An 11,179-nucleotide genomic window follows, 5' to 3' on the forward strand; every position below is an offset into this window, starting at 1 on the left:
AAAGAACAAGCCTTTTTTGCTGAATGACATCTATCCAGCTGTACTTCAACCATGTAATTTAAAATAATGACTAATTAAACAAAGTAAGAGACTGTAATAGCAATAATAATCACACAAGTTACCGTTTGCTGCAGCCTTACCTAGGGGAAATAACTTGAAAGGAGGGGAAAGTTCCAGGAACTGACTTTTGAGTACTTAGACTGAAGTAAGGAACAAGAGATCTCTTGGGAGTAGTCAGCAAATGCAGAGCTAATTTTGTATTTGCTCTATAACATCAACACTCTCTTCTTGTTTCAAGGAAGTTGTACACTAATACAGAGGGCAGGCTGCCATTGACGAGAACAAGCCAAGGAGAATGTACCTTTACATTGCGTGAATGAGGCATCTGCCTCAGAGTATTAGCTCAGGAAATTAATCTGCAAGTCTATGTAATACTCCTGAACTGAGCATTCTTGAAACTAAAGACAAAACATGGGGCAGAGCATCTGGATAACTAATGCATCTGTGGGTGCTACTTCTGTGTATTGCACAGTAGTACAGCCATCAAGTTTTCTGTGGTAAAATGAATTGTGTCATATATGAACCTAGATTCACTCCCTTTTTCTTTCCTCCAAAAATAGTGAAAGGTAGGCTTAAACCATATTTGTATTCATGTGATATCTTTATTTAAAATAAGCTTGGAGTTGGGACCATTGTCTACGCTGCATCAAGTCACCTGTGTCTTTGTCTAACAGTATTGGAAATCTAGCCACCTCTCTGGTAGCCTGTACTAACGCTATGCTACTCTCCCTATGAAAACTTCTTGCAAAGGCCAGCCCGTGCCTCCCAAGCTGTATTCTGTTGTCATTGTCTGTTGTTCTATTGCCTTGTGCTACCGAGAAGTGGTTGACTCTCACATTGTAAGTCTCCTGTTGCTGTCAGATCACCCTGCTAGCCACCTTTTTGGCAGGATGAACAAGCCCAGCTTCAGCCTCTCATAAATCTAGTTCTCTAGCCCTTGTGCTGTACCCTCTCCAGTTTCCCCATCTCTGTTGCAGTGGGGGACCTAAAACCAGACTCAATGTTCCAGGTACAGCTTCACCAGCACTGATGAGAGGGAGATAACTTCCCTTAGTCTGCTGGCCATGCTTTTAATAGAGCCAAGCATGCAGTTTGCTGTATCTGTGATGAGAGCATGTTCTTGGCTTACATTCAGCCTGATGTTCATGCAAATCCCAGGTTGTTTTTAGGTTCGCTTATCAGAATTGCAGTAAGTACCTATGGCACCTGTGTTCCAGCTCTCATTGCTTTTCTGTGTACACTAATGAGGACTCCTTTACCACTATGAAATTGTTCTGTTAAGTGGATGATAATTTTCTTTCCTAATAGAAAAGTTGCAAAACAGTTTTCTGGCTTCTGCTATTACTCAAACTCTTAGGCTAGCTGAGAGTGGAGTAAAGGCATTTGTACATGCTATTGTGGTAAACTCCATCAATGTATGCAGGTAATAAGCAGTGAAATGTGCCTACATCTCTCCTATTGATTATCTCTTCAGAGCAAGACAAATATAAGTCCTTACTGTATGCCGGCCATGTGAATTAAAACTTTAATTAAATGAAAACAGAGTGGACTGTGAGGTACGCTGTACTGGGCCATTAAAGGATTGCTGTTCAAAACCAGCTCTTCTGGGTGCCCCCGATTCCTTGCCTTCTTTTTTCCCCCACTTAAAATTCCCAATAGTGCATTAAGATGAACTCAGTAGTTAGTAAATTTTCCCCTGTGTAGTTTACAAGCTCAGGGTTATGGGCCAGAACAAGTAGTGTCATGCTATAAATCGGGTGTAATGGAACCGCTTGAGAGAGCGCACAGAAGTCCTACTCCCCCTCACACGGTGTGCGTCCTGGAACTGAAGGTAGAGTTGGCACAAACCCAGAAACCCCACAAATGGCTGATTAAATCATTAATAATAAACCTCGTCCTGCTACCCTCTCTCTTCTGGAGTTTGAATTCCCTGAATCATTCCAATACAGCAAGGTGTACTGGAAAATTCTTAAAAATGCTGCAAATCACAAAAGACAGCAGTTTTCACCAGAAAGGGGATGTAGCTGAACCCCACTGTGTGCAGAACCCCAATGTGGGGCACCTCCTTCCAGCAACTAAATGCTTTTTGTCAATGTGCTGTATCATAACCTACATGGCCTTAGCTTTCAGCTATTCCTTCTGGTTCTGGTTCTCTCCACTGGATTAAAAAGTCTGTTTCATTTAGGCCTGAAATGCGTCACTAGTTCAGTGAGTCTGAATGTTGGACTGTCTAAAGAAGAACTTGACTGCCCAGGCAGGGGAAGGCAGTCCTGAGTTTGCAGTCAGGGTCCTCCCAGCAGGAGTGGGCTCAGGGTTTTACTCGGGTTAGTACTGTTGGCTGAAGGCCACCTGGATGGGTTCATATTCTGTCAGCTCAGAGCACAGGCAGAAGCAACCTGCAACGGTCTGTGCTGTGACAGAGGTGCCCTGAGTTGGAGCCTGTAACGTGGTTCTTGAGAGAAAAAGACAAGCTGCAGATACCAAACCTTGAGCTGGAAAGGTTCAATCACTAGGGATGACTTCTACATAGAGCTTATATTATAGTAGTGGAAGAACTATGTTATAATGGTATATCCATGCATGTACTCTAGCTATGTTTTGTCTGCCCTGTCCATGTGAATTGGGGAAGCCACCCAAGATCCCTGTTGGTAGCAACCTCTTTTAAATAACACTGTTGCTAAGTTTCATCCTGAGTGTACCCAGGGAGTTAGGTAAATGTAGAAATGTCGTTACAGACAGTTGAATGAGGGAAGACAAAGGGCACCTTCTTGACCGAAACATACCTGGAGAAATGTGTGTGAAACAACTGGAACTGTGGTGCCCTTAGAAGGGGAAGGTGATTTCCAAAGTCAGCGAAGGGTAGGGACAAAATGATGTGGAACTTGGGTTTACCTTGGGCTGACTGGAGTCAAGAATAAGGGTCAGAAGTCTGGTGCGGTTACACCTCTCTTACCTACAAAAGTCAGTGAAAATTTCTGTCCGAAATCAAGGCAATACCAACTAAACTATTGGCTAAGTAGCTAGAAATGTCTGGGTTTGTCTCTAGTACGTCACGTTTCAAAGCAGAGATTCCCACCTGTTCTCATGAAGTCCTAGATGTTTCATAGATACTCTTCATTTGTCTTTTGCTTTTATTATCTATCTGTTTTGGGGACTTATGCTCACTACTTTTGTGGGGATGGATGCTTGGAAAGCAATTATTGTTCATCTTCTCCATCAGTTCTGATGCTGGATATGCCTTTCTTTTTTAAGTCCTTCAGAGTCGGTGCTGGGAGTGCATTTCTCTTCCTAGTGTTGAGAGATTTATATTTTTAATGGGTATTTGTTTTATCTATCACATGCTAGATTTATTCACTTGATAATCTCTAGCAACGCAGGCCTGATCTAGCACGCAGGGATTTTACTCATTTAACAGTTTGGCTTTTAGATCAGATAGCCATTAGAGGTAAATCCTGCAGTGTGCTGAGTGTGCTCATTACCACTGGAACTGAGAGCAGCAGTAACTTGCAGGGAGCCTGCAGCATCTTTCAGGACTGTGCTCTTAGAAGCTTTCTTTACACTTTAAGTATATGAATAAGTTACTGTGTGGTGCACGTCTTTCCTTCCTAGACCATATCCTTTAATACGATTTCTCTCTGATAAGTGAGACTTCTTCATGAAATTTTTGCAATGACTGCCTTGCTTAGTTACCCCTTTTGGGTGTCTTAGGAGTTCTTTTTTATGTCCATCTTCTCTGGTACGAAACAAAGTCATCCTTCCTTCTTCAAAGTGTGCTTTGTTAAAGTTAGTTGGAAAATGAGGGGGAAAAGCAAACAAAAATACTTTCATGAAGTGACACTTCTACTTCAGCACAGTACAATAAACACAGTATCATTGTCTCTGAACGCAAGACATTAACATTTCTTTCTATCCACAGCAGGAAAAAACAACAGGTCTTTTTCTTGTTCTTAAATACAGAAGCTTCCAATTTATTACTACTTTAAAAAAAAAAAAAAAAAAACAACTTAATTCAGATCCTTTATCAGACAGCGTAGTATCTTCATTTCTTAAAAGTAGGTTTGAGATGTTATATTTGTTCCTGATAGGAATCATGGGGGCCAAAATTCTAGGTTTCAGAAGGAGGCTAATAATACATTTTCCTGATAGGGTGCCTGGGATAGCAGGGGAATAGGGGCGATGACCCAGGGGTGCATCATATACCTACAAGGTGAAATGCAACAGCAGCCCCAGCAGTAGACAGTTCCTTGGCACAGCTGTGACTTTGGCAAGCCAAACACATTCATGGCACTGACAGCGTAAACATTTTGTGGCAACTGTGCAAAGCAGGCAGCCAATTATTTTACTAATGATTGCTTCTCAGTGTTCTCCTCCTTCATTTGCCCTAGAGAGGAAAACTTTCTTCCCTGTACTCTATCCTCTTGGATAATGGCATAAACGGATTCTTTCTGTAAAAATGTAGTGCTAACACTGCAGTAGTCTGTGCTCTGTGGGACTCAGCTGTGTAATTACGTTCCTCCTCTGAGTTCCCTCCTTTTCCAGACTTTATTTGTAGATCCTGTCTGTGACTGTGCTAACTGTAGCAGGGAAAGTCTGAGAGCTTGCATCTCTGCTGACTCCTCTCTGAGCTGTTCAGCTGCTTCCTGTTAACCAAAGTGATAGAAGAGTTCCTGATGCTTCCAGAGCATTTCTAAAATTCTCTTCCTGGTGATGCTCTCAGTGAGGACTTTGCATAAGCGGGTGGTGACCTTCTGCCGACTCGTTTGCACAGCTGGTCCAGGTAGACTCCAGTAGTTTCAACTGAGGAACATAAAAAAACGGTTTGTGTGCCCATTAAATTCTCAGTCAGGCCCATGGGGAAGTTTAGGGTTCTAACAGTGTATATACGCAAACACAAAGAAAGAAAATGTTTGGTACAATATGTGGGTATGTCAAGAAGAGTGGTAATTCTTCCTGCTTGAAGGTCTGTTCTTGATTCGGTGAGCTGAAGGTTACTTAGGAGGAGTAGCATAGCAGGAATCCCAACTTAAAAAGCTGTTTTTGGTTTTGGAAGCCCAGGGTTCATCTCTGTTTAGTGAATCCTGTAGGTGAATCTGAGTGTTTAATTTGTACTAAGTTAACTCAGCCAATTTCTGGATAGCAGATGCCTACCGGAAATGATTCCCAGCTTCCTTAGCAGTCATCTAGTTTTAACTGTCGTCTTAACAGAATCTTGGAAGATTTCTGGGCAAAATGACCATGGCATCACTCTGACCTTAATTCTGATAAATACAATGATAAATACGACATCCTGCTGGTACTAGATCCCTACCAGCCTCTGAGCTACCTAGGTTAAAGCTAGCTGGAGTGTTCAGCAGTGAAAAGGTAACTTCAGATACTGTCCTCCTGCATCAGTTTTAAAAGGAGAGGGGTATAGCGTCCTAATTGAAGACTATCCCCTACCTCACCACTGTTGTCAGCTATGGAATCCAATACAGCACTTTCATCTAGTGACAATGATGAAATGGTTATTAAATGCAATAGAAATCATTCAGGCCCCTCTTCATTAAAAGCTTCCCTCTTAACTCTGGCTTTCTATGTTCTTGGAAGAGAGCTGGGCAGAAATACAGAACTAGAGAGAGAAATGCTCCCCTACTTTGTTGTTTTGGGGGGACAGGGCTTTCAAGCACACAAAGGTAGGCATTTGCTTCTAAAGCAAAGGATTGATATATTACCATCTAAATCTTAATCTTGAGAAGTTGGGGTACCTCTCCTCTCAGCTTGGGCACAGGGCTTTTGAACAATGATCCAAGTGGATTAAACTGTGTGGAAATGTCATCTTTTGGGTACTCATCATGGAATAAAGCACCAAACATTTGAGAAATAACCATTACTTTGCATATAACACAAGCCAGAGAGTGTGAAAAAATGTCAGTGCCCTTCTATTAGCCAGCTCTTTAGAATACAAACAAAATATTAATTTAAATCAACTGAAAGGCATTAAAAACTTGATGTTCTCTTTGCCCCAGAAGCACTCTCCTGATAAGAAACAAATTAAAAATGCAGAGTTTTTAAATAGCAAAAATGCTGCATAGTTCAAATGAAGTTGGTCTTTTTATGTGTAGCATTTTGGACTAAAAAAAATATATTAAATGCACATAAAAATGATTACTGTAAATGGTGAAGACATCAAAGTTTGGCATCAAAGTTAAATGAAAGCACTTGGAAGTCTGTTTGTTTGATCTGTACATAAATAAGCTTAAAAAGAAGCCAGGGGTTTTTTACACAGCCGGAACTGGATAGCCAGTTCAAATTCCCCTGCATCCCAGGGATTCCCAAACTAGGTTAGATCCAAACATGGTCATTATTTTTTGTTGGGTTTTTTTTTTGCATTTGCCCAGCACGCTTCTATGCCAATGCACCAGGGAAAATGAGTTGGCAGAAGACACAAGTCACAGGCTCTTATAAAATGCTTTTGAGTTCATATGGAGAGTGGACAAACTCTAGATACTGAAATAAAAGCCTCGTCCTTCTTCTAGACTGGGAACAAGGGATATCAAAATGAAGGTAAATTGATGAGTCCTCAACCTCGTTGCAGCCAAGGCTTGTATAGTCAACTGTAGTCATCTTGGTTGTGTTTCACCACCAAAGATCCGTTCCTGGCTTGGCAAGAAGGTGTGAATTAGGAATATGGGTCAGAGCTATGTTAGTATATCAGCTAAGGATCTACTACAGAACTGAGCTACACTAATGTTCAATTAATTTCAGTTCGCTTTTAGAAAAAAAACCCCACACCTTGAAATGTGGAATCTGTAAGAAAAAATGGGACTTGACTTCTTTAGTGCCTTTCACCAAAAGACCCCACTGTGCTTTACAGTGATTAACTCTTACAGGAATCTGCATGATGCAGAGGAATTACTCTGAGCTCTGGGAGCTCTTTTGGTATAGTGCAAATGTAAGACCTTTATCTACAGAGAGCCAAGCTTCAGCTCGTTTAATTTGAGAGCTGGAAGTTGTAAGCAACTAGAAGCAAGATTTCAAAGAAAACCACCTTGGTTCCTGTGACTTCTGTTTAGTGGCCTGAACCTTTTAGGATCAACAGACTTTCAACACTTAAGGGTGCATGACAGTCAGTAAAACATGCTCTCAAAACCACTACAAATTTATCCTGTTTCATCTGGCCTCTAATCACGGCCTCTCTAAGCACAGACCTTTCACCAACAACCTAAGCTGGAGCTGCGTATGCCCCTGTGGTCCAAAGGAAGGTGTTCTGTTTTGAAGAGCAGCTTGAAAGGCCATACTTTACCCGACACAGGAGAACATGCTGCTGCTTCACCCCGGCCTCTGTTCGTAGCTGTGAAGTTAAACATGCATCCTCCCCGGGAAGGCAGACTGTCTCAGAGGAGGCACATCAGAGCCTGTGCCTTTGGAGATGATGACTTCAAGGCCTCTTCTGGGACTGCTGTATGAGGTCACTTGCAGGGCAACCAGCAAGGCAAGTCTTAGTGGAGGACTTGCCCTTCAAAAATTAAGCCACAGCCTCAGGGTGTGTGCCTCTGACTTATAAAGGTATTACCTTCCCCTGCTGAGAAAGTAAAAATTGTTCTCCCCCCATGTTCTCTTCCATGAAACAGTTCCACAACACATGTCCCCAAAGCCAATTCATTATCTTGTTCAGGTGGAGTTTCTTTTTCTTACTGGGAAACTTCCCCTGCCAAGTGGTAGAAGGAGAAACCTGAAGTCTCCAGGTCACTTTTCTGTTTTCTTGCTGTGAGTGGGAGTGCAGGAAAGATGCTCTTCATGCAAATAGCAATTTTTAAAGTGAGAGAAATAATAAAAAGCCTCCCCTGCAATGAAAACACAGCCTGCATCCTCCCAGAGGGGCGGCAGCTGAGGTGGCAGGCTGCAGTTTGGCACTGTGGTCTGCCCTTCGGGCAACATGCCGCTTTTTCTGCGGTGAGCCCAAGTTTCACTGGAGCCCTGTGAGAGGGTGGCTGTGCTTGCTAGGGTGGGTGGTAGGGATGTGGTCAACCCCCCTCTTGCAGCATGATGCTGAGGCCACTGGGCTTACCTTCTGTGGATATTTAAGTCAGCTTTTCAATCTGCTTTCCTGGCTCTTGCAGGTGTGTTTATTGTAGTTGCCACTTAACAACGTCTGGTTTATTTTAGGTTTGTACAGGCTACCGTATTCTCCATTGCTTCCATTTAGCACTAAGTTGAATTTCACGGGGGCCTGCGAAGCATCCCAAGGGAGAGCTGAAGGAAGGAGGCTGCAGAAATGGACAGTGTTGGTATGTCACTGTGCTTAAAGTAAAATCGGTCTCGGCGTAGAATGGATAGCAGGCTATCAGTGCATGGCAAGCTGTTCTTCAGGTATGAAATTAGCTCAGAAATTCGCATGGTTCTGCTTTGTGGACAAGAGGAAGAACCAGGAGGACTCAATGTTATTGCCTGCATCTCCCTTACCTGGGAGAGCTTCTCTGCAAGTGCAACAAATCTGTTTTCCTATGAATGCAAGAGAGCTCTTGAAATAATCTCATTTCAGTCCCTCTTGTTATTTTTAACGGATTCCAGGATGAGCTGGTTGCTATGTGTAGCTTTTTTACATACAAATTTGGGTTTAAACCCAGCTGAATATTTAGTCCAATTAAAAGCAAAGTCTCTGCTAAAACAAAGGCAAGGGGAACAGTGGGGAAGGCTTTCATGCAAATGAGCAAAACAACAAAAACAGGAGGACTGAATGTTTGTTATTCATACATATTCTTAGAGGTAATTATTGTGATTTCATTCCTAAAAACTGCCCGCTTTAAGAAGAAATGATTGTATTCTAATAAGTACTTGTTTATTAAACTTGCAGTAACTGAAGTTGAATATGAATTATTAAAATGTCTGTGAGGGGCAGGGTTGTTTTTGTTTTGCCAGGTGTCTGTGAAAAATAAAAACAACAGGAGAACATGTAACAAAGCAGGAGAGGCAAAATGTAAGGCAAAAACTGGCCCTGGATCAATGGTCCCAGTCCTGCTGGCCATGAGACAGGATTCCCAAAGTCTGCCAGCAAAGCCAGAGCTCTGAACCCCCGTCACCTGCAGGACAGCCTCTGCCCTGGGCTGTGGGGAAGGGTCTGCACTGCCCAAGGAAGCAAGGTGACAGTTTACTGCTCTCATCAACCTGTGAAGGCTGAGGCATATTTTTCTCTTGAGAAATAAGGGGAAATTTGGGGGGGAATGAGAATGCCAGGAGGGCAAAAGTAACAGCGGGTGGGTTACAGCACATGACAAAGAGGAAGGAGAGAAAAGGGGATGGTCTGTGAGGACAGATAGCATCTGCCTATTTATAAGGGACATGGTCTACCCCGCAGTTCCCACGTACTGAAAGGGTTCTGGCAGGGAAGTAAGAACAGAGCAAGGGAACCCTGGAGAACTCAATAGATTTAGCCTTGTAAGAGGTTAATGGCTTGGCCCTTAAAATATACCAGAAAATGCAAGGAGGTTTATGTGATGGCTTTGACATATTCTGGCAATAAATGCAATGTGAAGATGTTTCCTCCATTTTCTCTAAGCCTTTGACTTTACTCTGTCGCTATGGGAAACTCACTGTACATAAAAGAAAAGAGAGGATGTGAATTTCTGTTGCAAAATATTTGTGTTTTTCTTTAGCATAGTTTACTACAGAAAGGAAGCTTATGCCTTTGCACTCTGTGTATCTCCCAGTGTCAGGACCTGTTGACCAGTTTGACAGATGAGGACAAGTGTGGAAGAGAACGAAGTTTATAGAAAATCAGTGACAGGTAGAGAAAAGATCCTATAAGCACCTGAAAAAGAAAAGCTGTGATGACCTCCAGAAAAGAGACCTTGTCCTGGTCCTCCTCCAGGAAAACTTTCAACTGGAGTTCACATCTTTATAGAGCATGAAGTCCATCAGTCACTCGACACAAGCCAGTAGAAAATCAAACTACGTTTTTTCTTTTTGTGCTAATGTGGGTGAATTCTGGAGAACTATGGAACTGAAATGTTCTGAACAGGTGATCCACCTGATTTCAGTGAGACGTCCTATGCTTAAAATCGGCTCTCATTTGAATAGCACCTATGCAAATGCAGTCTTTAATTTCCCCCTGATTCCTGGGAGTTTGCTGCTGGTTGTAACAGTTTTGTCTAAGAGAAATGTAAGTCAAATGATTCTTCTTTAAGCCCAACAACCTGCTGGGTGACAGAACACAGGTACACTCATATACATATTTTTGATCGCTGGTTATTCATATATATTCATATATTCATATATACATATGAGGTGATGTAGGCATATTGCTTTTTTAGCTGAGTTTCCTGCTGCACAGTCCTGCTTCTGTCAGAGTCTCCCAGTAGAAAAACATGCTGTGGCCCAGTGCTGTCTGCACGTTACTGTTTTCTTCACGGTGCTCATATTCTTAACATTTATAATTCAAACATCTTCAGAAAGAAGTGACAGTTTCTCTTCCACAAAATAAAAAGCAAAAATGACTTGTGTTAATTATTCCTTCTCGCTTCCTCGCTTACCAGGTCATATATTACTCCAAGGCTTTTAGTGCCTTGGGCCAAAAAGGGTCATTACAGCAAGCAGCCTAATGACCTGACCAAAAAAATATAAGTGAGGGGGAATGAGTCCTTCTCTGCTGAGCTCTCTGAAGTCGTTAATGGATGCCTTGGGAATTCTACAAAGCAACAGCTCAGAAAACAAACAGAATTGTTCAGTGTTGGATATCACTCTTGTGACATCTATGCTATTACAAAGATTTACAGCTGGAGTAATTCGATCTGGGTTTTTCTCTTTCCCCCATCGACTCACATTTTGGAAGGCAGTCAGACCCTGAGAGTTGGGTTTTGCATAATTGAAGCACCAGAACATATTAAGTGGAACGACTAATGGGGACGAAGCTTTTCCCTTCCTTCCAGACTGGGTTATCAATTATGAATTAGCGGCAATCTAAGATCAAAGGGGTTCCATTTTTGCAGCTGAATTTGAGGATTTTGGAACTGAACAGATGAAATGCAGTTAATGACTTATTTCAGGAAGGCAGAGACAGGAGATAACTGACAGGGGTGGAGTTAAGTGTTTGCTTTAATGTTTCGGCACATGGACGAACATTCTCAAATGTAAAACTGGACTC

Source organism: Fulmarus glacialis, unplaced genomic scaffold (assembly GCF_000690835.1).
Source record: "Fulmarus glacialis isolate BGI_N327 unplaced genomic scaffold, ASM69083v1 scaffold4344, whole genome shotgun sequence".
NCBI lineage: Eukaryota > Metazoa > Chordata > Aves > Procellariiformes > Procellariidae > Fulmarus > Fulmarus glacialis.